This window comes from Lactuca sativa, chromosome 1, assembly GCF_002870075.4.
Source record: "Lactuca sativa cultivar Salinas chromosome 1, Lsat_Salinas_v11, whole genome shotgun sequence".
NCBI classification, from domain to species: Eukaryota; Viridiplantae; Streptophyta; class Magnoliopsida; order Asterales; family Asteraceae; genus Lactuca; species Lactuca sativa.
The window spans coordinates 15,216,635-15,241,153 of NC_056623.2; the positions used below are offsets into that span (position 1 = coordinate 15,216,635).

General features: G+C 34.9%; 1 long non-coding RNA gene and 1 other non-coding gene across 2 annotated transcripts; one reads left to right on the plus strand and one right to left on the minus strand.

The window, feature by feature from the left end:
- The first annotated feature begins 2,274 nt into the window (after positions 1-2,274).
- On the plus strand, positions 2,275-2,380 carry LOC111916810 (U6 spliceosomal RNA). Its single transcript, XR_002858671.1, has one exon. It is a non-coding gene; the product is annotated as a U6 spliceosomal RNA (small nuclear RNA).
- A 4,409-nt stretch (positions 2,381-6,789) lies between these two features.
- On the minus strand, positions 6,790-9,296 carry LOC128132251 (uncharacterized). The gene is made up of 2 exons (XR_008230476.1): positions 8,807-9,296; positions 6,790-7,266 (listed from the first exon to the last, which is right to left on the minus strand). It is a non-coding gene; the product is annotated as an uncharacterized LOC128132251 (long non-coding RNA).
- Positions 9,297-24,519: the final 15,223 nt, after the last annotated feature.

Genomic DNA, 24,519 nt, shown 5'->3' on the forward strand with positions numbered 1-24,519 from the left:
AGATATATATATATATATATATATATATATATATATATATATATATATATATATATATATATATATATATATATATATATATATATATACTAGGTTATAACCTGTGGAATCCACGGACAACAAAGTAATATAACACATAGACTATAACAATACTAAGCTTTAATCGTAGATTTGCAAACATTTATTTTTATACAAAGTTTGATACTTTAAACTTAATTATTTAAAGTAATATGATAATGTTATGCGATGAAATAGAAAATTAAATAGGTTGATCATGTGTTAACGGTAACTTGGACCGACGCCCTAAAAAACTCATTAACTTGATGTTTTGTGCTGGTTTTTTCTAGCATTTGGTGGTGACTTTTAGTTTATTCATTCGAATGTTAAAAAATTGACTAAATGGTATCGTAAATATATAACCATAGTTAATTTGGATTACAAAATCACTCTTAAATTTTATAATAAGTTTAGCCATGTTTGAAAACGTTTGTAAGAAGGCCATAAATCATCACAAAACTAACCATAGATCATCTTAGTATTCGATATAGTTTCTATCATTTTGGTAGTGTTTCAAGGTAATTTTCAATATTATAGTTTCAAAATATTTTCTATTTACATGTCATATATAAATGCTAGTAGTTTTAGGTTTTTTTTTGCTAAGTTTAGTTAGTAAAAACATGACCCTACATGTCAATGCTACATACCTACGAAAAAATTTATGCAAGTGATCATCAACCTAGCTGGTTGTGATGCATCCTGGGTTATAGGTCTCAGTGTGGTGAGTTCAAGAGTTCTACTCTTGGCTGAGCACATTTGGGGGATTTTTCCTGGATTGCCGTGGGTTCGATGAACGTTCCCTTTGATGGTGAGTGGCGCCCCTCTTGGTGACCCGCCAGACATTCCTGATCTATTGGGTCAGTTTACCCACTATTTTGCCGGTTCAAAAAAAAAAAAAAAACTACGAAAAGTTTTATGAAATTCCCGACATACATAAATTGACTGGACAAAGCTTTGATCACATCATTAATTTGGGTTTTATATTATAATTAATCTCAATTTCAATATCACATAAATTTCCAAGGGCTTTTCATTAGAAGAGTAATTCTATGACATAAACATAATAACATTGTAACAATCATCTAGAATTTTCAAACGACAACAAAAATTTAAGAATATGTAAAAAAAAAAAAACTCCAACTAAACTGGAAAGAATACAAGGTACAAAAGCAAGAAAATGCAAACATGTTTAATATTACACAATAATAAGAAAAATGCATCAGTGGCTAACATCCAGAAGTAGTGACAACACTATTAGAAATAGTGACAACACTATTTGAGATGACCATATGTGAAACGAAGCCACCATAGTGAGTTAGTGACACAATATTGAAACCATCATCTGCATGATATCGTTTTTTTCTTTTCAACATATTATTTTTCTGTAAACTTTCTTCCAATATTTTTCACTCAGCAAAGTACTCGGTTGAACTGAAACATATATAAAAAAATGTCACTATGTCTAAAAGAAAAAATTACAAATTATTGTGAAGAACCTCATTGTCGAGTGGCTCTAACAGCAAGGTCTATTCGTTTAGTTGGTTAGGAAAATTTGACGTTAATTACATCTTGTGTAAGACTTATGTCTACCAAATTGTGGCAACAAATTAAATACACAACAAAAAAATTAATGTGTAATATCAAGTAAAAATTAGAAACATTGGTCCCTTTCAATATGGGTAAAGTTGTAAACTGAAATTTTTTCCTCTTGTGGTAGATTGGTGGCTGTAACCATACATCTAAACACAAAACAGTAATGGGAAATTTGCATTTTATCCTTATTTTTAAATAATCAAAAGTTCTCCATTATAAAAAAATAATCTTTACCATTCAAATTACCTACAGATTGCTAAATATGATTAGATATATAGAAAGGGATAATGACTTAGGAGGGTAATTAGGTTTTCAGTTTGTCCGTATTAGGTCACTAAGATTTTTTTTTGTGCGTATTAGACCAATATGGTTGTTATTACCGTTTAGAAATAGTCAATAGTCATTTTACCGATTTTAACCAGTCAAAATGACTATTTGTAAACGGTAATAACAACCATATTGGTCTAATACGCACAAAAAAACCTTAGTGACCTAATACGGACAAACTGGAAACCTAATTACCATCCTAAGTCATTAACCCTAATTTTAAAGACATTGAGAATATATGACCATGAATAGTAAACTAGTTCATTTAGATCTCGCGTCGTCCTATATAACATGCTACTCCTCTATATGGGGACATCCGATAAAATTGGAACGATACAGAGAAGATTAGCATGGCCCCTGCGTAAGGATGACAAGCACAAATCGAGAAATGGTCCAAAAAAAAAATTAAACCCTTCTTCGTCTTCTCTGGAACCCTAATCCCCTTTTCAAATGCTAATAGAGTTCAATTGCAATTCTTACGTTTTAGTAGTTCATCTATTGAAGTCATGATCAGACAACATGTGGATTCCATGGTCAGATTGATCTTCTTGTTGATGTCTTCAACCATTTGTGGCAAGTAAGGGTGATCTTTCTTTCTATAAAGTCTCTTTAAGTTTTTTACTTTTCCTGTCATTAAGTTTCATGCTTTATAAACTTCCATTTATGTGTTGTATATAGTCTGTATGTGTTTGTTTATGTGCTGATTTTTTATTCATTTTGCAACTTCAGTTTCTTAGTTCATGTTGTGGTTTTGTTTATTATAAAATAATTGATAATATGCATCCTCTGAAAGTCCCTGTTGGTTTTACATTTCCATTCGTTATCAAATGTAGACATTGATGAGAGGTATCAAAGTGAGATTGTTTGTACATATGGATGTGTTCATGTAAACGTTTAAATGACAAAAAAGAAGTTATTGATAAAATGTTGCATATTTGTGTAATGAAGACCATCAATCATATGAATTTTTGGACTTAGAAGTTTTGGAAAGGTTGTGAGATAAGTTTAAATGGAAACAACTATTTTCAGTCAAACAAGTTAGTCACATTGATTAGTAAGCATGTTTTCTAAATAGTTAGGGTTAATGACTTAGGAGGGTAATTAAGTTTCCAGTTTGTCCGTATTAGGTCACTAAGGTTTTTTTGTGTGTATTAGACCAATATGGTTGTTATTACCGTTTACAAATAGTACTTTTACCGGTTTTAACTGGTAAAAATGACTATTTCTAAACGGTAATAACAACCATATTGGTCTAATACACAAAAAAAAAACCTTAGTAACCTAATACGGACAAACCGTAAACCTTATTACCCTCCTAAGTCATTATCCCTAATATATAATCTCATAAAATGCATTACTTCTTTGTCGTTGGTTTTAGGAAAAAAAACAAGACAAGAGACAACCAAAGAATCCCTTAGTTGATATTTTATAGCATATCATCGACACAAAATTATTTGCAAGTTGCAACCATTACGTTGTATATAATCTCATAAAATGCATTACTCAATTCTACTTGTTTTTGCAATATAGTAACCCACATTAAAATCTCAAATCAATATTTTCACCAATGCAATAGACAATGTTGGCCTCCAATCTAGAAGAACGATAAAGAAGAAAAAAAAATGTTTGTATGAAACTGAAATATGAAACCTAAATAGACTCCAACACTTTCACAAAACTGGATAATCGTATAAAACTAATTCTGATATAGACGTTTGACGAAAATTACCTGATGTTTACTCCTTCCGATTTCATTTCAATTGAGCTTCATCTTAGGCTTTGGATTGAGAAGTCATGGCAGAAGAAATTGGGCAGATTGCAGAGGAGGAAATGCAATAAGATTAAACCCTAAGAGATTTTGGTATTTTAAACTTTGAATTAGTATCACTGGTTATTTGGTTTCCACACAATAAAAGGCGAAATTTGGGTGATAGTGGCGTGATTTGTGGATGGTGAAGAAGAAAACATAGAAGGGATTTAATATCTTGTGAATTTAATTACGATTCTCAAATTAGGATGAGAGTTTTGTTTCAAAATTTGAACGACTTACCTAAATAAGTGGATTTTAATTAATTAATATGGGCGGTAAGATATTAGAAAATGCTTTAGAAGTGTGCCACTTGGCAAAGAAGGATCCTAGAAAATGGAGAAGTGACATTTTTAGGATTCATTTATTAAGAAAGTATATATATATATATATATATATATATATATATATATATATATATATATATATATATATATATATATACACACACACACACTAGGCGAATGTCTGCGCGTTGCAGAGTGAGACAATTATGTAATTTAATATGGTTATATATAGTTGTGAATAAGCCATACATAAAACTTTTATGCGATTAAATAGAATGTATATTTTTTTGATTTACAGATTTTTTATCATAATAAATAATAATTTTTTTTTACTATTAGTTTAAAATTTTAAATGTAATTTTTATGTACACATTAGTATCTAATGTAATTAGTTGATGATTGATTAGATACGAATTCTCATTTGTGGTTGTCTATTTAGGCTGAACCTCATAAAAATACATATTTAACGACTTTTGTTAGTTTTACTATTGAATAGAAAATGGTGCCGTATTTTAAGTAAATATAAAAAATCTCATTCTCAATCTATTTTAAGATAGTGACATATTTTAAGTTAATATATAAAAAATCGTATTCTATAACTAATGAAAAGAAAAAAACGGAGCCAAAATTTTTAACTATAATAAAGTTGATTCCAATTAAAAAGTGCTCAATCGAAGATAATATCATTCAATAAACATCATAAGATATTACGTTATATTCAAATTACAGACATCATTTTTGTAAGAGTCATTCAAAATATACGAGACTATAGTGCCTAATACAACAATGTAATAACCAAATGACCCTAAAATATTTTAAATGAAATATAATTATAATATATTATCTATGCAACTAAATTTCTGCACATCATGTGGGATTCGTCTACTATATGGTATCCCTCATCACAGGTGATTGTTTCCCGATTTAAATATTCATATATGATTACGCTTTCATGGTCATTTATATATAATCAGTATCTACATTAGAATGCAACTGGAAAAGGATTTCTAGCTTAACAGATATGATACACTGTTTCATGCCATAATTTGTTACATCCTTTCTAATGAGATGATTAAATGGTGGGTTCCTTTAAGTTAGAGATCGTTAATTTTACATTTATCTCAATAATCTCTTACAACAACTTCTTACTTGGTTTTGATATCTAATGTTTTTAGTGATTAATACTAAGAAGGTCTATCTATTATTCATATATCAATTGTGTGAAAATTTTCTTATGGTTGGATGGATTTTTATTGTAGCTTTAGGTTAGGTGAAAGTGAGACTCTTTGGTATCTTTAATTCTTTTTAAATCATATGTTCACACTATATGACATTTTTTTTGTTTTCTCAGATGGTTGACAATACAAAACTATTGAAAGAAAATTAAAATCATACACCGGGTGTTTTTAGAAATGTTCTTTCAGACATGGTATGGATTGTATTTGTGAGCTTTTCTTCTTTCCAAATTGTAGAATACCACAAGTAACTAGCGTTTAAACTAAATTTGTTTTAAAATAACACAAAACCGACCAGTGGCGAATCTAGAACAAAAAACCATGTGGTTCCTTATCTAAATAAAACTTAAAGAATATATATATATATATATATATATATATATATATATATATATATATATATATATATATATATATATATATATATATGAAAGTGTAAAAATAATAGTGGTGCCGGGTCAGGTTGTATGACTAAAATATTTAAACATCACTTCATAGTTATAATAAAGTTTTTACAATTGAATCCTACGAGGTCTTATATCGTGAAACATTTTCACAATTGCATCGTTGTCGATACCTTTTAAAGCATTTTTTTTCAATATACGACACTAAACTATCTCTCAAAAATTGATCACTCATTTTGTGGCGTATATCAGTCTTTATCAACTTCATTGTTAAAAATGCGCGTTCCACACTTGCTGTTGCTACGAGTAAGATCAATGCAAGTTTCACAAGAAGATAAATCTTAGGAAATATTATATGGTTCTTTACTTCGACCATCTTTTTGGAAAGGTCTCCGATTCTCTCCAAATCATTAAATCATTCATCTTCTCGCACATCTTTAATGTAATTTCCAAGTTCCACTTCAAGAAGTCGAAGATCATATTCTGTTGGAAACTCTTGCGGATAAAGTGTAGCCATTTTCATTATTTTATCTAAATCAAAGGCTTTGAAAGATTCCTTGGTCACAAACAAGCAATACAAAGAAGTAAATTCGTGTTTACTTCATTAAAGCGATGGTTCAACTCTTGAAGTTGCATATCAATCACCTCCTTAAATACATCAACTTGATAGTGGTCCAAGTTATTAACCTTATATATATATATATATATATATATATATATATATATATATATATATATATATATATATATATATATATATAAAACTAATGATAAGACGCACTAAATTTATAAATCAACGTGGTAGTTGGTAACAACAAACATTACTAACCTGTGAACCTCTTCGACGACTATATCCATTAAAATATTCATCTTTCAAATCCACGACTTTAACTTCGTTTTTATCACAAAATAAAGTAGCTTTCTTTAAAAGTGGTTCCCATCCTACTTCCCTAATTTCTTGGAGTGTTTTTTTGGAGCAACTTACTTGATTCATGGCATTTACGATATCTTGGTCTTTTTTATTTGTAGTATAGTACTCAAATGATCTGTCACTCTTAAGATATTAACCATCAAATGTATACAAGAGACAAAATCAAACGATTTTAATAAAGTACATCACAAATTTAACAAGGTCTTCAAGTACATCACAAATGGAAGCATATATGGTATGAATAATTAATAAAGATGCAAAATGAGAATCCCATCAAGTACAGACGGTCGTTTAATACCAACTTCTTAATTCAAACTGATACCACTCTCAAGCTCACTTAAAATAAACCACATATGAAATGAATTAGTGGAATAATTAGGTGTCACACCCCTAAACCAGGATGGCGGAAACGTCCAGAGGCAGGTGACTATCATGTAGTGTATCATAACTGTTGAGTATAAATGTTCAAAGCAAACACAACCAACATATATATAATTGAAAAAGTTACATCATTTGCACGTATTACATGTTTCAAAACATCAATTACAATATGTTGTCAAAAGATTTGTTTAGACGCCTAAGCGTCCCATCCTCAAAGCCAGTTGTTACCTGATTTACTGATTTCCTGAGAATACAAGTTATTTGAAAAGAGAGTATCAACATTTAAGTTGGTGAGTTCATAAGCATTTGTATGTATATTTGTAAACCTTTTCTATGAAATGTAGTAATGTTTGTTTTCCGAAAAATCTTATATTTTCCCTAAAATGAGATGTGGCCTTAAATGAACCAAGACCGAAGCATATAAGTAATTTTCCTACTTAAAATGATGTTATGCAGTTTTATTTGTATATAAAATTGTTTGAAGACTGTCTTTGCGTAAACTAAAAGTGTCGTTGTTGTTTTATGTGAGTTTTAATTTTTATCTTATAACCATGCTTGATTGACCCAGACTGCCTTATTCGCAACGTTCTTCAGGTGTCGATTTCGTTATGACATTTGTCACCCACAGACCTGCCGGTCTAGCTGTTGTAAGCAGCTAAGGTGCGGGATTATCGGTCCCAGTATAGATCTATACACAACTATCACGCTCTCCCTACAAGAGACTCTGGTTATATTTAACAGGACTTTTGTGTGTACTTTATAAGGTACCGTGAAGACGAAACTCACAAAATTTGATCAACAAGTTTACGTGTTTTGTGCTAAAAATGTTTGTATAAATGATCATCCCCTAAGACTGGGATAGCTATGAAAAACGACGTGAAATCTTTAGATATGTATTTGATAATATTTTACCCTTTGCTCAACGGGATACAAATGGGGTAAACTTTCGTAAACTATATTTGTATATTTTTGATGCAGAAGACAAGTTTTTTTTTTAAACAAAACATATATATGCAAATGGTTATATATATATATATATATATATATATATATATATATATATATATATATATAAATTTTAAAAGATAATTTGGTATGTTTCGTAATTGTTGTTCATATTCTTACGTTTTTATTAGAAACTTTGTATGAAATAATCCTTAAGTTTGATAGTAAAGACCTTTTTGTACTTATCACTTTTGTAAAAATTGTAATTAAACATATTTAAATGATCGTGTTTTAACTTCCTTAATGTATAAACATTGCTCAAAATGTTAGAAGGTGTTAATAAATCTATAAACCACTTTTGACAGTTTTACCCTTTGCTGTCCCTTTTTTTAGAAAACTTATAGAAAAATCATCGTAAGTCGAAAACTGAATCCGTCACCTCTGAGAGTTTATAAAATGAGCCTAATTTGTTCCTAATTTTTATTATGATTTTTAGTGGTCTCAAACTAGTGTGAAAATGAACATCTTCACAGACTGGTCCGAAATCACTTCTAAAATGATAGACAGTTTTATAAAAATCGCCATAAATTGTAGAAAAATCGTATGAACGCGTGCGAGTAGTCCTTAGAAAGGTATAAACCTAAACTATTTGCATATTGTACAGTTTTGAAAGATATTAAGTTTAAGATGGTCAAAACAGTCTGTGAACAGGACTCAACTTTTCTGTAGAAAGTTGTCTTTTAAATTTAAGTTATGTTTAGTGTTCTAACTTGTATTCCCCCCCCCCCCCCCCCTTTCAAAATTGAAGAAAACATGAAAATATAGGGGTATGAACTCACCTTATGTGAATACTTGAAGAATGGAAGGTTGAAGATGAAGAACTTTTGGGTGTTGGTTTGATGCTCCAAAACAGCCACTGTTTTGGCTATGTTGCTGTCACGAAAACTTCACAGCAAAAGAGTAAGAAAAAGGGTAGTTTACTCTCTGTTTTGAATCTATAATTTTGAGTAGCATAACAACTAACTTCCAGGGGTATTTGGTGGTAAAAATATCAAGCAAAAGGATGGTGTAGATTGGTGAAATGGTGGCTGAAACACAAAAGGGACATCAACCCTTTAGTTCACGGTTTTGATGACTTTGGAAGGAAGTTCTTGTGGTTGAAAATGAGATGAAGGTTGAGAGTAATTTCCTGGAGTATTAGCTGGTCAAATGAGGGTAAAATGAAGAGGAAATTTCGTGGATATGAAGGAGGAAAGAGTGGAAGAGGATAAGGGGACAAAACCTAGACTAGCTTGTGATGGGATATAAGTTTAAATAATGTGATCTTGTCTAGCCACTTGCTTGAGTGGTTTCTTAGAGATAGGGTTAGTTAACTAACTAACTACTAGTTATTTAGTTGGTTAGGAGTTCTAGTTAAGGAGAGGGAAAGTCTCAATCTCGAAAATTAGAAGAGGGATTAAGAAGCATTCTTAGTAAAATGTCTTAAGTGATTAAGCACTTATTAGTTAATTTGGCGCTTATCTCCATCAATTCTCGTATCTTAATTGATTTAGACATCATATTCCTTACATGAAATAACTTTAATTCATGACCCATAACTAGTCATTCACTAGATAATAATACATATGTACAAATACATACATGTATACTTAGTATAAAATAACAATGTAGTTTTTGTGTATTTGAACTTTAATGTTTATGTTTTATTCTTTTTATTCAAAAACACTTAAATACATTCTAATTATACCTTATAATAATTCATTTTATATTTTTATTTATTTAAATATAAATTTTATTGACTAATGTATAATTTCGTGACATTTAACCGGTTAACCATATCATTAAACACGTTTTGTCACTTTGGTTCGTATATTTGTCAAATTTAGATCCTCCACAACTATTAAGCACACATTTTACATAGAACCTAACTTAATTATCAACTAGATACATGTTGATACAAAAATTAAGTTTGTTACGTACAAATGATGTTATATTCTAATTTTCACAAACCGGTGATGGTTCGTAGTCATACATCATAACAAAATTTATTAATAGTTACTTGTTTTATATTTCACAAGAACTTATTTAAATAAAAGAGGTTAAATTCCTTCAACCATTCTTGATAAAATACTCATATTGCTTAATAATCAAAACATAGCATCGAACGATCGTTCCTATTTTTACCAATTGTTACATTAGCATAAACAAATGAAAATAAACCACATAAAGCATACCTTCTCCTAATGCTGCCATAACTTTATTTGCTTGTTTTTTTCTTAACTTATCTCGTCGTTTGTAAGAATATCCAATAATATTTAACAACTGAGAAACCACATCAAAAAAATCATTAACCGTCATGTGATTCTTTGCAACAAACACTAGGGCTAACTGTAATTGGTGAGCAAAACAATGAACAAAATGTGTAGATTTTTTTTCATTCATAATCAAAGTCTTCAATCCATTGAATGCACCACTCATATTACTAGCACCATCATACCCTTGTCCTCTAATCCTACTAGGACTCAAATTCCATTTTGAAAGCATATCATAAATGGTAGCCTTTAGTGACAAAGCCGAAGTGTCATTATCATTTCTAAGGCCAACAAACCTTTCTTCAACTTCACATTTTCTATTTACAAACTGCAAAACCAATACTATTTTTTCTTTACATGACACATCACGTGACTCATCTACTAAAATTGCAAAAAAAATCATTTCCAAGATCTCACATAATAACATTTTAAATTACATTTGAACATGCTTGCACAATATCTTTCTGGATTTCACCGCATTTCATTTGTGCATTTTTTGGGGCATTCTTTAACACAACACGATCCACAGCATCACAACGGTCGGCTAACCACTGTAATAGTTCAAGAAAGTTACATTTATTATCCGAGTCTTCTTTTTCGTTATGACCAAGAAATGCTAACCCTTGTCGGAGTAGGAACCTAACACATTCAATTGAAGCATTCAAGCAAGTACAATATTCTTTTTCTAGTAAAGTTGTTTGTTTTTCAAAGGCAAACGTGATAGATTATCTTTGGTTCATCAAACTTTGGCACTTTTGGACAACAATAGTGTGTGGAATTCCTTCTTTATGTTTATCTATTCCTGATTTCCTATTTTAAGCCTTGAATCCAGATTTCACAAATTGATCTTATCCACCTTGATTTGGTATAGTTGATTTGAATAGATAACAACAAAAACAGAATGCATCATCCTCTTTTATATTATATTCTAATCAATATTTATTATCATCAAACCATGATTGAATAAATCTTCGAGGTTTAACTCCAAAAGTATGTAGTGAGAATTTATGATGTAAAGGTTGGAAAGGTCCTTTTTGCAAGTATGCTCTTCTAATTTCATCTCTTTTGTTTACATGATAAAATTTATATACTTGGTCGTTCAAACGGATCAACGGATAGTGAATTTAAATCCACTTTCGTATACTTATGTTGTTTTTCGCTATCTTCTTTCTTTTTATAAAACGTATGCAAAGAAATTCTTGATTCTTGATTCTGAAATTGAATTAAGAAACTAAATGTTACAAAAGTATAAAACTAATAACCATTTGCCATCATCAATATTTTGTTATCAAATACACAAATCATAAAATCAAGAATGTTACAAGATTCAAGTCTAAATAAATTATGAAAATTGAAATGATATTAAACAAATGTTAATCAACTAATCAAGAGTTCAAGACAACAAGTCAACAAATCTGATTGATTTCACAATTTATAGATGCATGGGTCATCTAATTAAACCTTAATCAAATTAAATTATACAAATCAATGAATAATACAATCATAATTCATACAAATCATAATTCATATAAATAACCAATTATATCAAGTTGTTGTTAGTGTGACCCATTAGTATCATATGTTAATTAGCAATATCACTTTAATATAACTCTTGAGCATATTAGACCTTTCATTCTCCCATTTGCGAAAGACTCATATTAGACTGATATAGACAGTGGTGAGCGTCTAGACACATTTCACTGCCCCTAACAACATACGAATTTATGCCATTCTATTAACGCCTAATTCCCAAAAAGCTCAAAGCTACAATTGACATAAGGTAAGTTTATCAGTTATCCCTTTGCTACAGACATCATGTTGAACATGAGATACAGATCGCTATCAATCTCAATAGTTGTTCAACTTTTAGTAAGGTGCCTTAGATGTCTAGCTCTCAACACATAAGAGGAACAAATCCCATCTTGGCTACATAAGCCTTTTGCATCGTTCATACCATACCTGAAAATGGATTTTATAATTGCCCTGTTAAGGAACAACATTTGGCCATATCAAAGCATATTACTCCTTACACGTAAGTCCCACTATGTATCTCAGGTGTGAAGGATACAAAGATAGTAACTTTTAATCAAGTATCATTCATGATAGCGATCCATGAGATGACCTTGATGCGGGTCAGTTCAATACTAGTTCTCTGACAAGTACCTATGAAACTTGGTTACAACCACTTTCCTACTTTCATCTAGTGAGAGTCAACCAATCCAATTCGTATTAGTCTTAATTTACAATTGCTCCCAAAATTATAACCGACTTTGAACTTTTAGAATAATAACATTATTCATGGATTAAACATGTTAATATAGAACACAACAAGTATTAATGTGATGACTATATCCCAATATATCATAACATTATCTAATAGTTGTTGTTATAATGTTCCAATATCCAAATACTAAATCCAAATCAAAAACCCATTTATAGAATAATAAAGTCTTATAACTGAAGTGTGATCATTCATACTTAGCATAAAAGAGTGACTTTATCAATGGATTTGACATAATTTAATTTGTATGAATTCTGTGAATACTATCATCTCCATACTTAAATTTACTCTAAGTATAGTTAAATATCTTGGAGAATATGATTGATGTTCTTTCGTGACATAGAGTCTCTTAGCTTGATTAAGTATACTATCGAAGTCACAAAGATTTCTATGTGATCCTTGAATGGCATAAATCAACATAGTTTTTCAATGATCCTATTCATCGAATCATATTTGAATTCAACTTCTAAAGTACTTTATTCTTATTTTGTAGTAGATTGTGTCATTATGTTTTGCTTGGACCTCATTCCAACAAAACTTACCCTTCATTTCATAATGAAGTCAAAATCCAATTATAATTCATAATTATTTATATATGTTTAGAGATTAACATCTTGTGTAGCTCTTTCCATAAAGATCCTTTCTAAACTGATTGTCTCATATACATTCTCTTAGTTCTTCTAAAGTACTCTTAGAATACTCTCTCTTAGTTATCCAGTGACTTAACCATCTATTCAATTAGTATCCTATGGCATAAATGATGAATTCATTTGCAAAGAAAATAGAATATGAATCATTTCATCTAGCTCAAGCCCATGATCTATATACTTTTGATGCTAGCTCAAAATGGTGTCATGTGACAATGCCAAGAATTCACCAAAAGAATCTCGTGTCTTGATCCCTTTCAAGATATTGCCACTATATGTATAAGGACATGAAACTTTTAACATTCATTTTATCTATCTCTTACAGATTTTACATTCCAAGAAATGATATTCTCCTTCCTAAGTCTTTCATTATAGAAACACTTTCCAAGTCAAGGTCAAAACGACCTTGCTTAGTCAGAATGTGCCTTCAAATGATTAAGTATGTCTCACTCATACAAGATTAGGAATTTCACTATGCTCGTACTAGTTCTTAGTAAACACACATGTTCAATTCATCTAGATATAAAAACATACCTTGTGGTTTTACATAAGATGATGATTGCAACATTGAGATGTTTGCTTTATATCCACAAGTGGATATCAAGCTCTACACATTTTGTTAGGATAACATGGATTAAGAAAACCTCCAGGCTAATCTATATGGATATCTTCTAGTAGATGTCTATTAAGGAAAGCGGTCTTTCTTGTAATCTATTTGCTATATCCCATATTAAAAATATGAATTTATAGCAAATAATATCATTGTTGATCTAATCATATATACTTGTGAAAAAGGTTTGATCACAGTCAATGTCATGAGCTTGATGAGGACCGTAGTCAATAACATGAGTATGAGAGAATCCTTTTACAAAAAATTGTGCTTTAAATGTGTATGGTTATCCGTGTAATTTATTCTTTATAGAATAATCATTTTCTCCTTCTAGACTTGCTATGGGGATAAATTTTAATCAAGCCCATACTTGATTCTCATACATGGATTATATCTCATGTTCATGACTCTAAGTCATTAAGATCTAACATAGCATCTTGGTATTTGATGGATTTTCTAAAAACCATCAATAAAAGCTCATCAATGAGAGATTCCACATTTCTCAAGTCATAGATGATTTCTACCACTAATCCGAACAATTTATGTTTGTGAATAACTATTATTCTAGTTTAACAATCCTTGTTAAAACTAGTGCCAACTATTACTACATAAGGTTATGGTTTTTGAGCTGCTTCACGTTCCATGTACCTCCCACTTACTTTGTCATTAGAAGCTTGCTTTCTACTAACTTAGCTTTCACAAGAATAAGAGGACTTATTCTTGGAGGGTTTGCATTTAATAATCTAAGCCACATTAGAGTATTATACAAATATGTATTTAGTAGATTTTGGATTTAGAAGCTTTAATCCATCATCGGCTTCAAATCCATAAAACATTAAGTAATATGAGGATGGAGCCTTTCCATACTAAATCTTATAAAGTGTTTAATCTATTTATTAGTTGGTATTTGTATTCAAGTTACAATTAATAGTGATTGAAGTATTTTCCCAAAAAGATTCAAGGAGGATATTTCTATCGATTAGAAAGTAAATCATACCAAGTAAGATTTAATTCATCCTTTATTATCATTAAGGCCTTAGATGGTTCTTATTGGCTTGTATCTCAACTTTTGAAATCTTCAACAAAGATTGCATAATTATGTTTTACCACGTAAAATATAATTCAAACTACTATAGTTGTTAATAAAGTTGATTTGGCATCTTGTGCTTAATCTCAGACATTCATTAGAAAGGAAGTCATACACCAAAGTGTATAGTTCCTTAATTATTTTCTATACACCTTAGTGAAAATATCATTAGGAATCCTTTACATATAAATAAGGTTCACATATGTCAAATAAACTATATTATTTTCCTTCAAAGATCCCTTTCTTGAAGTTGGAATATGTGAGTGCCATTTATATAATAAAGATAACAATGTCAAAGATGAGTTTGATTTAAAATAAGTTTAAATCAAAAGGGTTTGCATATAGAACTTAATTTTATTTACAAAATGTTAATATTTACTTCACAATTCTATTACGAGATCTAGTCTCATAAATAGAAGTTAATCATTTCAGAATATGAATATTATCATTATGAGAAACGATTAAGTAAATAATCAAACATTTGAATAAAATAACCGAGACATGAATTTAGACATGCTAAATTAAAACATACATTGTTCCAAAACAAATATTGTTTTACATTACAAGTATTTTATGTTCTAAGAATAAATAAAGGAACATCGTAAGAGCGAGCGGATTGTGGGTCAAGTTTCCTCCTTCAACTATGATAGCCACGAGCTTTTGACACTGCACCGCAGAGTGTGGGTTCCATACATAGGTGGTGTGCGCCAGATCCTGATGGTGGAGGCGCACAAGTCCTGATTTTCCATCCATCCTGGAGCGACGAAGATGTATAGAGATCTTCGTCTTGATTATTGGTGGCCCTGCATGAAGGGGGATGTAGCCTAGTTTGTAGAGAGATGTCTGACTTGTAGGAAGGTCAAGGCGGAGCACCAAAGGCCCCACCGCAAGACGCAACCGTTAGATATATCGGTGTGGAAATGGGAGGATATTACCATGGATTTCATCACGAAGCTTCCCCGGACCGCACGGGGAGTGGATTCGATTTGGGTCATCATGGATTGATTGACCAAGAGCGCCCATTCATTCCGATCCAAGAGAGTATCTCGACCGAGAAGCTGGCCAACATCTACATTAGGGAGATTGTAGTTTGACATGGAGTGCCAATATCCGTGATTTCTGACCAAGATGTATGGTTCACCTCCAGGTTCTGGAAGAGATTTCATGACGTGTTGGGTACTCGTCTGCACTTCAGCACAACCTTTCACCCACAGACAGATGGTCAAAGCAAGCGGACCATCTAGAACTTGGAGGATATGCTGCGGGCGTGTGTCTTAGACTTTGGTGGTAGTTGGGATACCTATCTTCTATTGGTTGAATTGTCCTACAACAATAGCTACCACGCAAGTATCGATCGTTCTCCCTTCGAGATGTTGTACAGGAGGAAGTGCAGGACCCTGATATGTTGGGGTGAGGTTGGGCAGAGAGTCATGGGGAGGACTAAAGTGGTACTCATGACGACGGAGAGGATCCAACAGGTCCGGAGCAGGCTTCAATCTGCTCAGAGTAAACAGAAAAGTTATGCCGACAAGCGTCGTTCAGACCTGGAGTTCCAGGTCGGGCATATGGTCCTCCTGAAGGTGTCACCTTGAAAAGTTGTCATCCAATTCAAGAAGCAGGGCAAGTTGGGCCCCAAGTACATCGGTCCCTTTAGGGTTGCAGCCCGGGTGGGCAAGGTGGCATATAGGATGGATCTGCCAGCCGAGCTTAGCGAGATTCACATTACCTTTCACGTCTCCCAGCTGTGGAAGTGTCTGGTAGACGACTCTATAGTGTTGCCTCTCGACGATATTCAAGTGGATGACAGCCTGAGCTACATCGAGTGACCGATAGCCATTCTAGATAGGAAGACGAAGACACTAAGAAACAAGGAAGTAGAATTGGTGAAGGTATAGTGGCAGCACCGCAGGGGTTCGGAATGGACGTGGGAGTCGAAAGATGAGATAAGGGAGCACTACCCTATGTTATTTTCAGCAACAACAATGGACTTCAAGGACGAAGTCTAATTCAAGTGGGGGAGATTTGTAACATCCAAGATTTACCAGGTATTAATATTAATTATCTTATTGAGTAATAGGTTATTTTGGTCTAGGATAGGACTGTTGGGCTACAAGAATTGGGCTTAGAAGGGCATTATGCGGGGTGTACCATACCAGGTATGCTCAGCGTACTCAAGAGAATTGGACGTAGAGGCCATGTAACACTCTGTTTATTTATTAAATAAATAAATTAATTAATTAATGAACCATAGCCCTAAAATAAATAATTATATATAAAAGGATGATCTCGAAGAGCTAATTGTCACAATTTTAGAAGTCGGGGGTCAAAAGTGTAAGTTCCGGACTCAGTTTATAAATATTTTTGAAGTCAGGGGATCCGTGGTAATTAATTGGATTTAAATTAAAAAGAAATGAGGTGGAAGGGCATAATATGTCATAATTAAGATATTGGGGGCTGTTTGGTAACTTTTGTACCTAAGTTGTAAGGATTTTAAGGCTAAGGGTCCAAATGGTAATTATCGGGTTTATTTTGAAAGGAATAGGGAAGGGAGGGGCAACTTTTGGCATTATGAAAAACTGGTTATGGGGATCGGGGTATTTAAACCCGTCACCCCAGTCAATCCCTAACCCTAACATCTTTATGTCTAGCTGCCACTTAGCACCTCTCACTTCTAGCCTCCAAGCTCTCGGCCGCCACCTTCTAGCTGCCGTGACGCCGCTGCTATCACCAGAGATGTCTCCCCGACGAGTGTCGACGAACCTATGACTTGCTGAAGACCGATCAAATCACCTCCAAGCCATGGTTGGAATCGCGAGCCCTGCCAAGCTACCGTCGCTGGTGGTGTGAAGATCGGCGAGGCTGCATTCTTGTTCCGTCGGTACCACCACTATGGATCCACAGCTGTTGTAGTTGTCCAGATCGCTATTTATCTTATTCTTTTTTATTTACCCCATCGCCTGCCGCCTAGTGGGTGGGGGAGCTCGCGGCGTTCCTCCTATCACCGGAGAATAAGGGCATGGTTCAGGGCTTGTGTTTGCGACGTGAACGTGCTGTGGGGGAGTTTTGTCGACTTAGGGTTGCGAGAACCACCATGGCAGCCGACCATGGTGGTTGTCACCGTGAAACAGCCGCTGCTACCGTCGTATGTCATCAGGAGGGTGGCTGGGTGATTCAATCGGAAGTCTGGATGGGTGTGCTTCTGTTTACTCGGTGAATATGTGTGTGTGTGTGTGGTGTAGCTTGGCCGGAAAAACCGAGAACAACCACCACCGGCCACCTCAAGGTGGTTGTGCGTGTATATGTTTATATTAGTATGTGTGAGTGTATGTTATTGATTTGTAAAGTGTAATGATGCCCGAAATAATAATAGAAAACTATAACCACCACCTTAGGGTGTTGGCTGCCGCCACCGACCGCCGTGTCGGGTGGCGGGGTGCTTGCCTCATTGAGTTTTATTCGTTTAGGGTGCGTGAAACCCTAATGAGCCATATAAGCCCTAATGGACCCTAATTGACTCAATAAACCCCCAATAGGCTTAATGATATTCTAGCGGGCCTAATAGGCCCAATAAAGCCCTAATTGACCTAGAAGCCCAACAAATTTATAAATTGGCTAGTATTTGGGTTGGAAACCCTAATGCTAATAAAACCCTAATCTTTGAGAATTTATCAGGACACACACGAGAATTATTTAATAATCGAAATATTAAATAACAATAATCATTGGCAGAAATTAATCTAAGCAATACTGGACATAATGGATTAAGTCCATAGTGGATTAAGTCCCTAGTGGGTTAAGTCCTTAACAGGTTAAGTGAGAAACACTTAACCCTAATTGTCATTCTATGTGAAACTCTAGTTTCACTTGGGTCGAGAGTTGGGCCTTTCGATTTGGGCTTTGGTAATTAGCTTATTAATGGGCCATCCAAGAATAATCAAATAAACTAGAGTAATTAACTGGGCTTTAGGGTAAGGCCCATATGAAGGATTGGGCCCAATTTAGAAAATTGGGCCATAGTTTGGGCCTAGATGGTTGTTTAATATTGGGTCCTTAGAATGAGACATGTTGGACTGGACTGAACAATTGGGCCTTAAGGAAGTCCATGTAGAGGTTTGGGTCGATTTGGAAAATTGAGCCATATGTTGGACTTTGGGCCTATGGATTGGACCTTGGGCTTGGGTAAGCCAAGCTTGGGGTAATGTAGTAATTATCCAAAGTATGTAATTATAGTTATGTAGTGGAACCCAATTACTAATTGGGTGTTATTTTGATGTTGACAGATCGGGAATCTGTCATCTAGCAGCTAGGGTCGAGTCTGCGGGACTTCAACGGTGTGAGGTGAGTTTCCTTCCAATAGGAATGGGTCTACGGCCACAATGTCGGCCCGTTTAGTTAGAAGTAGTTCCAGACTACAGTATGATGTTGTAGTTCAGTATGCTTGGTGTCTTTGTGATACATGCATGGTATGAGTTATGTGTTTCGGACTATGGTTGTATGCAGTATGCAGTATATGTGTTCATATTATATGTTATTATTATGTTATGCTATGTTCAGTTAGTTCCAGACCTCGGTCCGATACAGTAGTTAGAGTGCTTGATGTCTTTGTGATTCAAGCATGTTTTTGTGTTATGTGTTCCGGACTTTGTTCCGATGCAGTATATGTATTTATGCTAGTTGATATGTTTACGATATGTTATGTTCAGTCAGTTTCCGGACTTTGGTCCGATGCAGGGGACGGGGTCCTAGTTAGTTCCGGACTTCGGTCCGATGCAGTTAGTTCCGGACTTCAGTCCGATGCAGGGGACGAGGTCCCAGTCAGTTCCGAACTTTGGTCCGATGCAGTTAGTTCCGGATTTCGGTCCGATGCGGGGGACGGGGTCCCAGTCAGTTCCGGACTTTGGTCTGATGCAGTTTCCGGACTTCAGTCCGATGTAGTGGGCAAGGCCCAATATGTGTTTATATGTTATTGTATGGTATGTGGTAGTTTGGGGGAGCTCACTAAGCTTCGTGCTTACAGTTTCAATTTTGGTTTCAGGTACTCAGTTTTCAAAAGAGGAGCTCGGGAAGATTGCAGTGCACACACCATTTGTTCGGCCTGAGGTTTTATACTATGATATTTTGACAATTGTTATGATATTTTTGAGATACACTATTACGATTTATATTTTATGTTCGATGGTTATGGTTTTATTATTAAATTAAAACAAAATTTTTAGACTGTATTGTTGGGATGTTACAAGTTGGTATCAGATCCTTGGTTTGAGGGATTCAGGCGCACTTTCGGGTGTGTCTGAACTCAAACTAAGGAAGTGGAATAAAATTTTCAAGAGAAAAAACATGTTTACAAAAGGATTTTGAGAAAAGAAAACAATTTTAGAAAAAGTATAAAGAAAAGAGTTTTAGAAAAAGCGAAAAGAAATTTTGAAAAGAGAAAAGGGTGTGGTGCATGCAATCAGTCGAGCTCAAGTAAGTACTCCCAAATTACCCATACAAGTTCATGTTATGATATGAGTATTAGCTTTATGAGAACTAAATGCTAGTTTAGGGCTAAGGATCTAGGAAAGATGCCTTATGTGCCTATTGTATGTGTATTAGCTTTATGAGAAATGCATGCTAGTTTAGGGCTAAGGATCTAGGAAGGATGCCTTATGTGCCTATTATATGTATACCAGCTTATTGAGAAATGCATGCTAGTACAAATTAGTCAGTATGATAGGCAGAGTACTATATGCTTGATTATGTGTACTCAACGCCCAAATGCTGCTTGCTTTGTGTTTTTAGGAATTCTAGTCGTCTTTCACTAACTAGTAAACGAATGTGTTAAGTTACATATTGCAAGGACTAAATAATTTCAGAAGGTTAGGTCTAGCTCTATTTCGCAGCTCTTGTTTGAGTCCAACCGTTGTAGGGTAGGACCTCTCATTCGAAGGATTATCTAGTCTGAGTAATATGTAATAGTATTCGCGAGCTAGTTAGGGCATAAAGCAAGGACTTCTTATACAGCTGATGGCGGAGAGTGGGTTGGTGATTACCCTAAGGCAAGCCTAGGATGAGATTAGCAAGATATCAACAGTAGTAGTAGAAGGGACCTGGTGGAGTCGAGGCAGTACTTGAGGAAAGTACGGATAGATGTGGAAGGTAGTATGGGCTCGTATTACTGCAAGCAGAGGATTCGTACTCGAATCAAGGAGGGCTGAGATAAGATCAGGGAACTTGTAGTGTGTGAGATCCCTCGAGTTTTGATAAGTATTGTGATGTTAGTGATGGTGTATTACCGATATAGTGACGCTACGTGGTAGAACAGATGGTAGTTCTAGTGTCGACGACGGATCAGGCTCGGACTCTGGAGCCGGGCAGATTGATGATCAGATGAGGGAGTTCATTCCATCTGAGAATTATGTGCATTATCATTGAGCAGACTCCTGTGATCCTCAGCTTGATTAAAGAGGACATTATAGAGATTTTTGATGAGAGACCGAGTGCATTATGCACTGAGATAGCAGTCATGATAAAGGCATGTACGTTGATGTTTTCGGGAATTCAGAGTTTGTGAGACTTCAGATTGTCATGGGGGTTAGGGACCCCATTGTTAGCAGCAGATGGTTGGCAGATGTCACCAACACTTTTCGTACCAGACGTTGTCTCGAAAGGAGATAAGATATGACTTACTTCCTGTCTCTTGAGGGATAGAGCATGAGATTGATAGGAAGAGGTTGATAGTGAGTTGAGTGATGTTGTGGTTGATGCTATGTCATGGGATGGCGTTTAGACTAGATTCTGGGCAAATTGTGCCAAGACAATTGAGGCGCATCAGATGGCACAAAAGTTGTTAGATCTCCACCAGACGACTGAGACTGTGGCAGAGCTAACTTCCAACTCTCGGGAAAGAGCTTATAAGGTACCACAGAATGCAACATATGAGGAAATGAAGAAGGTAAGTTATCAAAACATAATGTAGAGTGATAGCAGGGAGATCATGAGTATCTCGGGGTGCAAGACCCTGAATGATATGACTTCTAGAGCTTGAGAACGAGATATGGACTTGGAGCACATTGGCAAGAGGGAATCAGATCAGTTGCTTATATTGAGGGGTCTCGGGAGGGGACCCTATATTTTGGATCAAATTTTGAGAGACCAGCAGGGTTAGATTCAGTACAACATGTGCGGGAAACTACACGATAGAGTCTTTCGTTCTCGGGGTTGAGTAAGTGTGACTCTGGGTTATCCTCCATTTGTGTTTGATTATACTTCCAATAAAATGGCATATGCCAATTGAATACCGATCCTTATTAGCGGATAGCGAAAGATCATATCCCCAAATCGCAAGATTGGGAGAGTACATCGTCATCTTGTTTTATTCGAAGACTGAGGAGTAGCACGAGAAGCACCTGAGGAAGGTGCGAGAGACTTTGAGACGGGAGAGACTTTTTGCAAGGTACTCCAAATGTGAGTTCTGGTTGCGCGAGGTGCAATTTCTTGGGCACCTTGTCAATTAGAAGGGTATTTTAGTCAATCCGGCGAAGATAGTGGCTGTGATGCAGTGGGAGATTCTGAGGTCTCCAATTGAGATTCGAAGTTTCCTGGGTCTAGCGGGTTATTACCGGAGATTTATTCGGATTTTCTTTTAGAAGTTGTGTGATCTTTTGGATTAGCTGGTGTTGAAACCTTAGCAAGGATAAGTGTGAGTTCTAGCAGATTGGTCATGGGAGGGTAGGAAGAATTGAGAAATTTTCCAACTTTGGGTGTTGTAGGGCATTAGCTGAATCAAGTGGGGGAGAATCACCCAAGGATTCCGAAGCAAGAGCGGTTATGAAGATGGATAAGTTTTGCATCCTTGTCGGGAAGGAAGAAACCCAAGCGGTTGTATGATTTGAGGATAGTGTGAGATGAAAGTTCAGAAAAACTTGTCAATAAGGAGACCGTGTTCCCGTAATGTTTGCTAGCAAGCCTTAGCGAATCTGGTTGGGGATTCCAGTCAGGACATGATTACAGTTGAGTGCGGGTCAAGCGCGTGTTTGATCCAGTGTTAGAGTGTTGTAAATCTGCGGGTGTAGCCGTAGCATTCACTAGGATGGTAGATAGCGTGAGTGCGTTGTTAGGATGCGAAAGGAACAATAGTACCCACTAGTTCGGGTGTAGCAGTAAGGATATAGAAATCCATGGATTGGATTTCGGAATTATCTGGATGGATTAGATCTAGTTGAGCCAGTGATAAGACTGTGAGAACTCCACTGCAGTTTTGAGATCGAGGAAGCAATGGATTGCTTAAGGTTGCTTGTTATATAATGCTACAATTGGTCATATAGCAATCGCGTTTAGCCAGGGTTTGGTAACATCAGGATTCGACGTGTGGAATCGATCAGTTAGATCAGAAGGCCGCTAGGGCCACAGTAACAAGATAACTAGTAGCTGTTAGTTTCAGAGAAGGATTTCGTTCAGAAGTTGTGTGAGGCGACTAAATAGGGAGTCCTTTGGCTCCGCAGTCGGGCTGGGACCCGATATTTCAGATAATTGGTGAACGAACTGAGACCAGGAGGTCTCGTTAGACTTAGGAAAGCAACCATGTGGCAACATATTGCTTCAGGCAGTTCAGTGTTCGGACACTTTCAGCGATTGGCAATTTTAGTATTTATGTTTAGGGTTGCAAGTTTGGAAGGAATAGCTAGATGATTTGGGGAGTGACAAGTCACTCACGGCGGGATTATCTAAGCCTTGGTAAAGTATTAGTGGTCTGCAAGGGTAATTAGCTATGTGATCTTATTTTATAGTGGGAACCTCGAACTATCAGAAGTTGAGTAGCCCGTTGAGGGATAAACAGACTGAACTCAATGATAATGATTCAGTATGAGTGGTCTGTCAGGGATTTAGACCATCTCTAGACAACAAATTTCAGACGGAGTAGATGTGACCTGGATGCAAGGAATTCGTTCATATGAGTATTTCAGGGCTTTACGAGGATTGGTCATGGCTACCCTAGGAAGGCTAGGGTGTGCCCAAGTTGGTGACCATGCTACTAGAGTGGTTGGGCAAGTAAGGAATGATAAGGAATGATTTCGAGGACGAAATCTAATTTAAGTGGGGGAGAGTTGTAACACCCCGTTTATTTATTAAATTAATTAATTAATTAATTAATTAATTAATGACCCGTAGCCCTAAAATAAATAATTATATATAAAAGGATGATCTCGAAGAGCTAATTGTCACAATTTTAGAAGTCGGGGGTCAAAAGTGTAAGTTCCGAACTCAGTTTATAAATATTTTTGAAGTCAGGGGCTCCATGGTAATTAATTGGATTTAAATTAAAAAGAAATGAGGTGGAAGGGCATAATATGTCATAATTAAGATATTGGGGGCTATTTGGTAACTTTTGTACCTAAGTTGTAAGGATTTAAAGCTAAGGGTCCAAATGGTAATTATCGGGTTTATTTTGAAAGGAATGAGGAGGGGAGGGACCACTTTTGGTATTATGAAAAACTGGTTATGGGGATCGGGTAATTAAACCCGTCACCCCGGTGAAGCCCTAACCCTAACATCTTTATGTCTAGCCGCCACTTAGCAGCTCTCGCTTCTAGCCTCCAAGCTCTCGGCTGCCACCTTCTAGCTGCCGTGACGCCG